Source organism: Narcine bancroftii, chromosome 5 (assembly GCF_036971445.1).
Source record: "Narcine bancroftii isolate sNarBan1 chromosome 5, sNarBan1.hap1, whole genome shotgun sequence".
NCBI lineage: Eukaryota > Metazoa > Chordata > Chondrichthyes > Torpediniformes > Narcinidae > Narcine > Narcine bancroftii.
In genome coordinates, this window is record NC_091473.1 from 207,419,056 (window position 1) to 207,429,577 (window position 10,522).

General features: G+C 49.0%; 1 long non-coding RNA gene across 1 annotated transcript; it reads right to left on the reverse strand.

Annotated features, from left to right (window-relative positions):
* Positions 1-776: 776 nt before the first annotated feature.
* On the reverse strand, positions 777-3,985 carry LOC138762897 (uncharacterized). Its single transcript, XR_011357229.1, has 3 exons — positions 3,730-3,985; positions 1,634-1,747; positions 777-1,024 (listed from the first exon to the last, which is right to left on the reverse strand). It is a non-coding gene; the product is annotated as an uncharacterized lncRNA (long non-coding RNA).
* Between the last annotated feature and the right edge of the window lie 6,537 nt (positions 3,986-10,522).

Below are 10,522 nucleotides of genomic sequence, written 5' to 3' on the forward strand. Positions count from 1 at the left end.
GAGGAGTGGAGGGGAGGGGAAAGAGAGGAGGGGTGAGGGGAATGGAATGGAGGAGGAAGGAGGGGAAGAGAGTCCTCCCATGGCAAACACTCTCCAGCCCACCCACAGAGAAGTCACACCAAGGGGAGCAGGAGGGTGCTGGATTGCACAGTTTACAGCCATCCACAGATCCATACATCTGGCACAATCGTCTGGTTCAGACGGGTCATCGGCAAAAGCAGCAGGATCAAGAGCACAGGCAGATGAGGGAAATACAGGGAAGTCCATCTGCCAGTGGGTGATCACACACTATAGCCCAAACATACTGTTTCACCAGGGACTTATGGTGTACATACTGTTATACTGGGGACTGACGGTGTACCCACTGTTACACCAGGACTGACAGTGTACACACTCACACCAGGGACTGACAGTATACATACTGTTACACCGGGGTCTGATGTTGTACACTCTGTCACACCGGGGACTGACGGTGTACATACTGTTACACTGGGGACAGACGGTGTATGTATTGTTACACCAGGGACCATCGGTTTACACACTGTCACACCGGACACCTATGGTGTACACACTGTTAACACTGGGAAGTTATTGTGTACACAATATTACACCAGGGACAGTCAATGTACATACTGTTACACCATTAATTGATTGTGTACAGACTCTTACACTGGAAGTGATTGTGTACTCATTGTCACACTCGTCACTGATGGTGTAGACTATCTTTCAATATTTTTATTAGATTTTTTGTGTAAGAGTACGAACAATTAAAAAGATTGATACATAACAATGATACAACTGTAGCAAAGTAAGAAACTCACTTTAACAGAAAAGATTTTTCATTGTGCAACACTAGTAATTCAAAGATAATGTAGAAAAGAAAAAAAGAAAAATAAGAAAAATATTTTTGTAATCCAAACCCCAAGTCATTCCAACATTGCAAGGCTAATATAAAGTAAAAATAAGAAGAAACGCAAATCCACGAGAATCATTAATTACTTCATTATTATTCCCATTAAAGGTTCTGAAAAAAATTCAAAAAACACCCAAAGATTAGAAAAATTTAAATTTAAAACACTTGTTGATCATCTTTTCTCCAAAGTTAAATATGACATCATATCATGATTATGAGTGGCGGGACAGCATCTTTCCATTTGATCAAAATTACTTGTGTTACAACAAGAGAAGCGAAGGCTTGTATAAGACATTGAGATGAAGACAATTTTACCACTTGTTCACCCGTCCCAAACAAGGCTATTAATGGATCTGGTGTTGAGATTATATTAATAACTATTGCTAAAGCACAGAAAAACTCTTCGCAAACCTCTGACTCAGGTCAGACAAGACCAGAACATATGAATTAGTGAACCGTCCCCATTCTTACGTGTCAGAATAAACACTAATATTAGGATGTATGATCTAATTTAACTTTTGTCGTAACCTCTATGCACAACTTTAAATTGTAGTAAAATGAGTGACGGGCATATAGAAATGATGTGTTACACAATTTAAAAATAGGGTTCCAAGAATCTCCAGGAATTGAAATATGGGGATCCTGTTCCCATGTCTTTTTGATTTTATTCAATGAAGCTTGCCTTGATTTCAGCAAAGCTTTATATTAAAAGATATTAACCTTTTCTGAGATGGGTGTAGATTGTAACTTGCTTCTATCAAATTCATAACAGGTGCTTGATAAAGGTTTGGTGGTTGGGAATGAAGAAAGTCCATAATCTGCAAATACCTGTAGCTAAAAAAAAAGAGAATTTGGTAAATTAAATTTAGAGAGTTACTCAAATGTAAAAGATTATTATCAATAAAAAAATCATAAAAACATTTAATACCGAATCTGAACCATTCATAAAAGACAGAGTCCATCAAAAGAGATTGAAAAAGGAAAATTTGATAGAATAGGACAAAAAAAAAATCTTTGGAGTCCAAAATGTTTTCTGAACTGGAAGCAAATCCTAATCGTGTGTTTGACCACTAGATCATCAATCTTTTTACCAAAAGGAAAAGGCAAAAACACTCCAAATATTGAAACAATAGAACATTTCTGAGTCAAGTTAAACTCCAAATTAACCAAAACTGGGTTTTATCATAATGTAACCAAAATATCATGTAACAAATTTTAACAGCCCAATAATAGAATCTAATTTTAGGTCAAGCCAAACCTCTATTCTTTTTTGAGATTTTGGAGATAAACTTTATTTGAACGAATACATTTATTTTTCCAAATATATGATGATATAACAGAATAAAGTAAAAAAAGATTTATGGACAAAAATTGAAATAGCTTGAAAAATATATAAATATTTAGTTAAAATATTTATCTTAATTATTAATTTATCCGATTAATGACATTGTAAGAGGAGACCACTGAGATAAGATTTCTTCACTTGATTTAACTGTCAAACCAGGTACAGACGGGGTAGAATCACCCCGGGTACGGACTGTGTAGATATTCACCCCAGATACGAATGGTGTAGACACACACCAGGTACAGATGGTGTAGAAAGTCACCCCGGATACGGATTGTGTAGACATCCACCCCATGTACGGACGGTGTAGACAGTCACCCTGGGTCTGGACAGTGTAGAGTCACCCCAGCAATGGACAGTGTAGACAGTCACCCCGGGTACAGACGGTGTAGAGTCACCCCGGGAATGGACAGTGTAGACAATCACCCCAGGTATGGATGGTGTAGAGTCACCCCGGAAATGGACAGTGTAGACAGTCACCCCAGGTACAGATGGTATAGAGTCACCCCAGGTACGAATGGTGTAGACACACACCAGATAGATAGTCACACTGGGTATGAACAGTGTAGACAGTCACCCTGGGTACGGACTGTGTAGATATTCACCCCATGTACGGACGGTGCAGACAGTCACTCCGGATACGGATGGTGTACACAGTCACCCTGGGTATGGATGGTGCAGACAGTCACCCCGGGTATGGACAGTGCAGATAGTCACACCAGGTATGGACAGTGCAGACAGTCACCCAGGGTATGGATGATGTAGACAGTCACCCCAGGTACAGACGATGTAGACAGTCATCCCGGGTATGGGCAGTGCAGACAGTCACCCCAGGTATGGATAATGTAGACAGTCACACTGGGTATGGACGGTGCAGACAGTCACCCGGGTACAGACGATGTAGACAGTCACCCTGGGTATGGACAGTGCAGACAGTCATCCCGGGTATGGATAGTGCAGACAGTCACCCCGGGTACAGATGGTACAGACAGTCACCCTGGGTATGGACATCCTCAGACCCCGAGTCTATGGTGTCCATGATTCTCTCCCCATCACTGCATCCTGCTTTATTTTGCCAAGTCTCCTGATCTTCACATGACGATGACTTTGCTGGGTTGTTTTGATGATTGGGACAGCCTGTGACTCACTCTACTGCTGATATTTATTAATACTCTCTCCCGTCAGCCTGCTTGGTGCCTGTGGCTGGTGCTGAGGACACAGTTGGCTGATTCCGTCAGGGAGGAAGAGACATGGAGACCCACAGCAGAGCTGGAGGTGCAGCCACGCACTGTGTGTGTGGCCGTGCTCTGTTTATGTCTCTGCTCCTGTGGTTAGTTCCCTGCAATCATGGCCGATGCTCTCATCGACGCCAGCATGAACTTCCCCTGCAGCTTGAGCCGCCTCCACTTCCTGCCCCTCACAGTGGGGGTGTTCTTCTGTGTCTAGCATTGCCTCAGCTGCTACATCTCACCTGGGTCACCGTGGCATCTTCCCGGGGTCACCATGGTATCACTCTGACGGCCACTGTGACATCTACCCAGCCTCCCTGTGAGCGCCCTCCAGCCGCAGCATGACATAATCCGAGGGCCACTGATGACATCACCCCAGGTTCCCCATGACATTACTCTGGCTGCAACTTGATGTTATCCAACGATTATGATGATATCACTCCAGCCTTGTTGTGACACCACTCAGCTCCTTGACATCTCTCCGCTCTTACTGCGACATCATTCTGGCCTCGCTGCGACATCACCACTCCCTCCTTGTGACATCAAATCAGCCACATTGAAACATCATCCCTCCCTCATAGTGACATCACTCTGGCATCATCCCTTGCTAATGGAGATTTTAACCAAAGTTTATTCAACAAGAAACAATGACAAAATGTAAATAGATCTAAACACACTCTCTACTGCGTTAGAAATTCGCAAATAGTAAGTCATTACTGCCCATCTGTTGCATATCATTTACATTTCCAAATTAAAATCCCATTTTAACTATCTACGACACACTCCCTTGGGGAGTTCACTGTTCCCGGAACTCGGCCCCTCAGTTACTGCGTGCTCCCACTCTCATGACGTACAGGCTCGGACGTAACACCAAACGATTGGCAGGCAGTTGGCTGACATCATCCCTTCCTCGATGTGACATCACTGCTGCCTCACTACATCCTCACCCTTGTGACCTCACTCGAGCCTCGGCCTGAAGTGACCCCCTGCATCATTGTGATGTCACCCAGACTTGATGTGACATCACCCCAGCTTCACAGTGACACTGCGTGATGTCATCCCAACCTCACAGCCAGCCTCAAGGATGCCAGGGTCCACTGAAGAGCTGCTCTGCATTCTGACAATGATTGGCTTTCTCTGCGCCTGCGCTCCCTCCTCGTCCCCATCTGTTGCACGCCGGCCCACTTCCCTGAGTCCAATTCACCGGGAGCCTTCCTTCTCATTCAGGTCTAGGTCCAGTGTAGACTGGACCCACCTGCTGGACCCACCCCCACTCACTTCCAACCCTCATCAGCCCCTCCACCCATCCGCTGTACGCACTGTGCTGGGACCTGGTGGAAGCTAGATAAATGTCGCAGTGCATTACATTCAGTGACCCCCACCCACCACCAGCCTCCAGCTCAGGACACTTTCCGGCAAGGCACCATTATCCAGACTGGAGCCACAGATGCTCTTGCTGCCCCAAGAGCTCTCCAGCTCTGACCACTGTCCCGCGCCCGATGTTGGAAGCTGGTCCAGATGACACAAAGATCGGAGTCACAAAGATCGGAGTCATTGTTGACAGCAAGGAAATCTTTTGAAGCTTGCACGGAACCTGGACCAGCTGGAAAGATGGGCTGAAAATTGGCAGGTGGAGTTCAATGCTGACAAGTGTGAGGTGTTGCACATTGGTTGGACAAACAAAGGTGGGACAGAGGCAGTCAATGGTAGGGCACTGAAGAGTGCAGTAGAATAGAGTGTGGACATAGTTTCCTGAACATGGCATTGCAGCTGGGGTTGTAAAGTGGACTTTGGCACATTGGCCTTCATCCAGGAGTTGGGATGTCATGGGCGAGTTTGGAGTATAGTGTGGGGTTTTGGTCACTTCACTACTGGAAAGGCACCAATCAGATTGAAAGAGTGCTGAGAAGATTATTGCCAAGTCTTGAGCAAGTCAGAGAATAAGGGGAGATTTGATGGAGGTCTGGAAAGTTATGAAGGGTGTAGATAGAATAAATGCAGGCAGGCTTTTTCCTCTGAGATTTGGGAAGAACCAGAGGACATGGATTAAGGGCAAAAGGTGAACTGTTTTAAAGGGAACACGAAGGGGTTTTCCTCGTCCCCCCTTTGGAGGATTTATTTAGCTCTCGCTGTATCAGGAAGGCAGCCAATATTCTTCAGGATTCTATTCACCTGGGCAGTAAAACTCAGAATTCTGTGGACACGGTTGTTGAAGACACACAGTGCTGGAGAGACTGAGCAGGTCTAACAGTATAGCAAAGGCATAGATACAGAAATGACCTTTTGGGCTTGAGCCCGTTATCAAAGTATGAGGGAATGCTTGGCAAATAAAAGAGGGGGAATTGGGGGTGTGGTGGTACTCCACCAGCCTACTGCAGGGGACAACCTCTGTATTTGCAGGAGTGTAAGGGGACAGGACAACACCTAGCCGGTTGTCAATCAGTCGGCCTGAATGGATCAAGCCCCACCTGGTCGGTTATCAATCACCCTCGATATAAGCCTGCGCCGGCCTCCTGAGGCCTCATTCAGAGTTGCTGAAGCTACTGCCAGCCTGACTCTGTGGAAGTCTTTGTACAGTCTTTATCTTTGTGTGTGTCTGATTCTGGCTAACAGTGCACCACAATTTAATCCACAAAATTTTCCCACGATGGCTATGGTAAAACTCCTATGTGCAGGGAGCCTCGAGGTTGACCCACTCCACCCAGAAGTGTTGGAATCTAGGGGTTAAAACATTATGAAAGAAATGATTAATTAATAAGTTTATATTTACTGCATGGGTCAGGGGAAAAGAGGAATGTGATGAAGTGGCAATCTCAGCATGGAGCAAAGTTGGCTGAGCAAAATGGTCTGCTCCCAAATACAGGGAGAGGAAATGCATAAAACGATTTAGGAGGAATGCTCAAACTGAAGGAGGTGGTGAGTAGCACAGGAGACACAGGCCAGACCAGAACAAAGAATGGCCTGCAAGAAACAAAGGGAATGAAAAACCAGTCTAGGAGGAAGATTAAGGCATGAGGAGGTGTTAAAGAGAACAGCAGAAATTGGCCAGACAGGAACAGAATGGTGATTAGAAATATCTGGGGATGAATTAATTTCTGATCCAATCAACAGAATAGTCTGGCCTGGAGGATTAAGATGGGAGTGCTACACCCCAGATATCTGCAAAACAGGAGATGACTTGTGATAACCCTTATGCAAAAAGATCTAGCAAAGGGAGACAACTTTTGTTCTGTATGATAATGAAATCTAGCAAAGGAACCCAACTTTTGTTCTGTATGATAAGGTTGATCTATATAAACTGAGCCAACTGGACAATAGGGGTCAGTCTTGGGGAGTAGCTCACTGTGCAGGTGACCTATGAACTAACGATTGACCCAAAGCTCTGTTAAGTTTTATTCTTGTGCTGTGTAATAAATTGACTGTTGAACCGAATACCTTCTCCTATCACTTCATTCAAAGAACACGCTGGACTCAGACCACACATAGACTAAATTAAGAGTAAGGTAAAGCCAGAGTCCGACAGAAGCCAGACACGCTTCAAGATCTGGCAGTATGCGGTCGAGCCACACGAGGGTGACATTCTGGACGACAATCGGAAGAGATTGGTCCTACTCCGGTCAAAGCTGGGTCCCAGCGCCTTCCAGGTAACCAAAGGCTGTTCCATGTACAAGAGCGTAATGGACACTCTCGAGAACTTGTACAAGCCCCCCATGAATGTGGTCTGTGCAAGTTACCTCCTCAATACCCGAGCCCAGGAACCCGGGGAGATGGCTGAGTCTTACCTGGGACACTTGCGAAAGTTGGCCCGACCGTGTCTGGCTGAACCCGGGGTATATATAGAGGAGGTCGAGAGGCTGATCCAGGACGCCTTCGTCCAAGGGCTGTCGGCAGAAGCTGCTGGAAGACAACATCTATGCCCTAACCAGGACTGTGGAAGTGGTCCAAACCCTAGAAGTAGCAGCCCTGCACATCGAAGCCTTCGATTCCAGGTTCCCCCAGGCTCCCTCATGGCCCTCTCACACTGCAGCTGCAGCCTCAGGGCGAGGTGGGGAGGAGAACATCACTACAATAGGCGCCCGGCGCTCCTGCAAATACTGTAGGTCCTGGTATGAGACAGATCGACGATCACGCCAAAACTGCCCAGCTAGGACCCAGTACTGTTCCCGATGCAGCAAGAAAGGTGACTTTGCAAAAGTGTGCCTCTCTAAACCTGCCGGCAGCTCAGCAGCCCTCTATGACCTCCCCCGCGGACCCCCCCCACGTTCACGTGCCGGGCAGCGCCATTGTCCCTGCGACGACTTCCCCCTTCCCCGACTTCGACCACGCAAAATCTGGCCCCATCAGCAACCATCACATCTGCACCATCTGCTCTCGCTGGCGCTGCTCTCTGAGAACTACAGCGATATCACCTTGGGCTTTTGGTGTGACGTCACTGCCACCAGCCATTATGATGTCACTTCCCCCGGCTCAGCGGAAATGGCTGGGGAAGGAGGTCAGCCATCCAGCGCCCCCCAATGTGGCTGCCGCCATCTTGGGCCAGGCAGCGCATGACACGGAGAGCCCCAACAACATTGAGAATGACGTGGTCAACACGGGCGAAGACCAGGCCACCCTACCAACACTTCCTACGCCTCCAGGTGCCATCAATTGCCGCACCCAGCGACCGACGGCAATGTGGTCAACACGGGCGATGAGCAGGCTGTCCTACCGAAGCTCCCCACGCCTCCGGAGGCCATCAGCTACTGCACGCTGCACCTCACGACTGGTTGACGTGGTCAACACGGGCGATAACCAAGCCATCCTATCGACGCTCCCCATCCCTCCAGATAGCGACCACTCCAACTCTGAGATGGTCTTGGCCGCCACCACGCTGACCAGGGACATCCCTCACAATATTGGGTGCTCGATGATGGACGTGTGAGTCAACGGGCAGGTAACAAAGTGCCTGTTCGACAGTGGCAGCACCGCGAGCTTCATTCACCCCAGCGTGTCCCACTCTCTAAGGTTAAAGGTCCACCCCAACACCTGCTCGATCGCCCTCGCAGCCAAGGATAAGATTGTTGGTACCCTCAGTGCTGCTTGGTCGATATGAGGGTGGGTGGGGAGACTTACACAGGATTCAGGCTCCTGGTCATGCCCAAACTCTGCGCACCACTCCTCTTGGGCCTAGAGTTCCAGTGCCAACTGCTAAGTGTCACCCTTGCCTTTGGGGGGCCCCAACCTCCACTCACATTGCACAGCACGCCGACCTTCCAGCCATGGCCAACCTGCGGCCTCTCCACACTGTGCATCACCCCACCAGCGCTCTTCCCACATCTTGCGCTAGGCTGCAAGCCGATCGCTGCCAGAAGTAGGCACTATTGTGCTGCAGACAGGGACTTCATCAAGGCGGAGGTGCGGCGACTCCTGGCAGAAGGCGTTATAGAGCCCAGTAAACAGCTGTTGGAGACCCCAAGTCCTGGTGGTCAAAGGGGGAAGTAAGCCAAGGATGGTCATGGATTACAGCCAAACCATTAATCGGTACACCCAGCTGGATGCCTACGCCCTGCTGAGGATCACTGACATGGTCAATGAGATAGCCCGCTACCGGGTTTTCTCCATGATTGACCTGAATCGGCTATCACCAAATCCTTATCCACCCGAAGGACAAGCCTTACATTGCCTTTGAGGCGGATGGGCGGCTGTACCAGTCCCGCCGGATTCCTTTTGGGGTCATGAACGGGGTCTCCATCTTCCAGTGGGAGAAAGATCGCATGGTAGACCGGCACAAGCTAAAGGTGACGTGCCCATATCTGGATAACGTCACTATCTGCGGCCGTGACCAGCAGGACCACGATGCTGACCTGAAAAAATTCCTCCAGACGGCTGCGGAGCGGAACCTCACTTACAAGGAGAAGTGTGTGTTCAGCACCACCTGCCTCACCATCCTGGGGTACATCGTGGCCCATGGAGTCATCGGCCCAGATCCCCAGTAGGTCGATGACTGGAATGTCACTCCCAGCATGCCTCACGTCCCCAGGACCGGTGCTTCTGCATAAGCATGAAAAGACACACAAGGCCGAAGCCCTGGTGGAGCAGGTTTTCCTCCTTCATGCAAACCATAACTACACCTACGTTAGGTTCGGCAGTGGCAGGGAGGACACTGTCTCAACCAGGGACCTGGCACCAGCAGGAGCACTCACCGCACCACGCCACCCTCCAATCCAGGACGACGCTGACCGGGCATACATCCCCGTCCCCAGGCAGCAGGGTCTCCTTGACCACCAGGGGCCCACTTCATCCTTAGGAGACGAACTCGCCCCTCCTACCCATCCAATACGACCCGCATACGTCGACCCCAGCCTCCCTGGCCATCCCTCCATGCCATCACACCAGTCACACAGACCCCTGCTGCCAGCCACCCCCACTTCTCCTCTGACCAGTGACCAGGAGCCAGTCCTACAACGGTCACAGAGACCCCGGCAGCCACCGAATTGTCTTAACCTGTAAATATTGTATGTATATAGTGGGTGCGATTCCTTGTTACTGCCCCCCGTCCCCCCTCGGGTCAATTTTAAAGAAGGGGTGAATGTGGTGGTGCTCCATCGGCCTACTGCATGGGGCAATCTCTGTACCTCAAAGAGTGTAAGGGGACAGGACAACACCTGGCCGGCTGTCAATCACCCTGCGCCAGCCTCCCAAAGCCTAACTCAAAGAGTTGCTGCAGCCGCAGCCAGTCTGGCTCTGTGGAAGTCTTTGTGGATTAAATCCTATTGTGCAATCTTTGTGTGTGTCTGATTCTGGCTAACAGTGCACCACAGGTAGGGGGTGGGGGGTAGGGCAGGAGATGATAGGTGGAGAAGGAAGGGAGGGAGTGGACAGCAGCACTGAATGTAGGTGAAAGAACTGGAAAGGCAGGAAATGGGGGAAGGGGAAGGCGAGCAGGTTTAATGGGAAGCAGTGAGGTCAGTGTTCATGCCATGTGGTTGGAGTGTGCCTAGGCTCCACTGTGAAGCCTTGGGACCTGTCTGCGGGAATACATCATCTCCAGCCCAC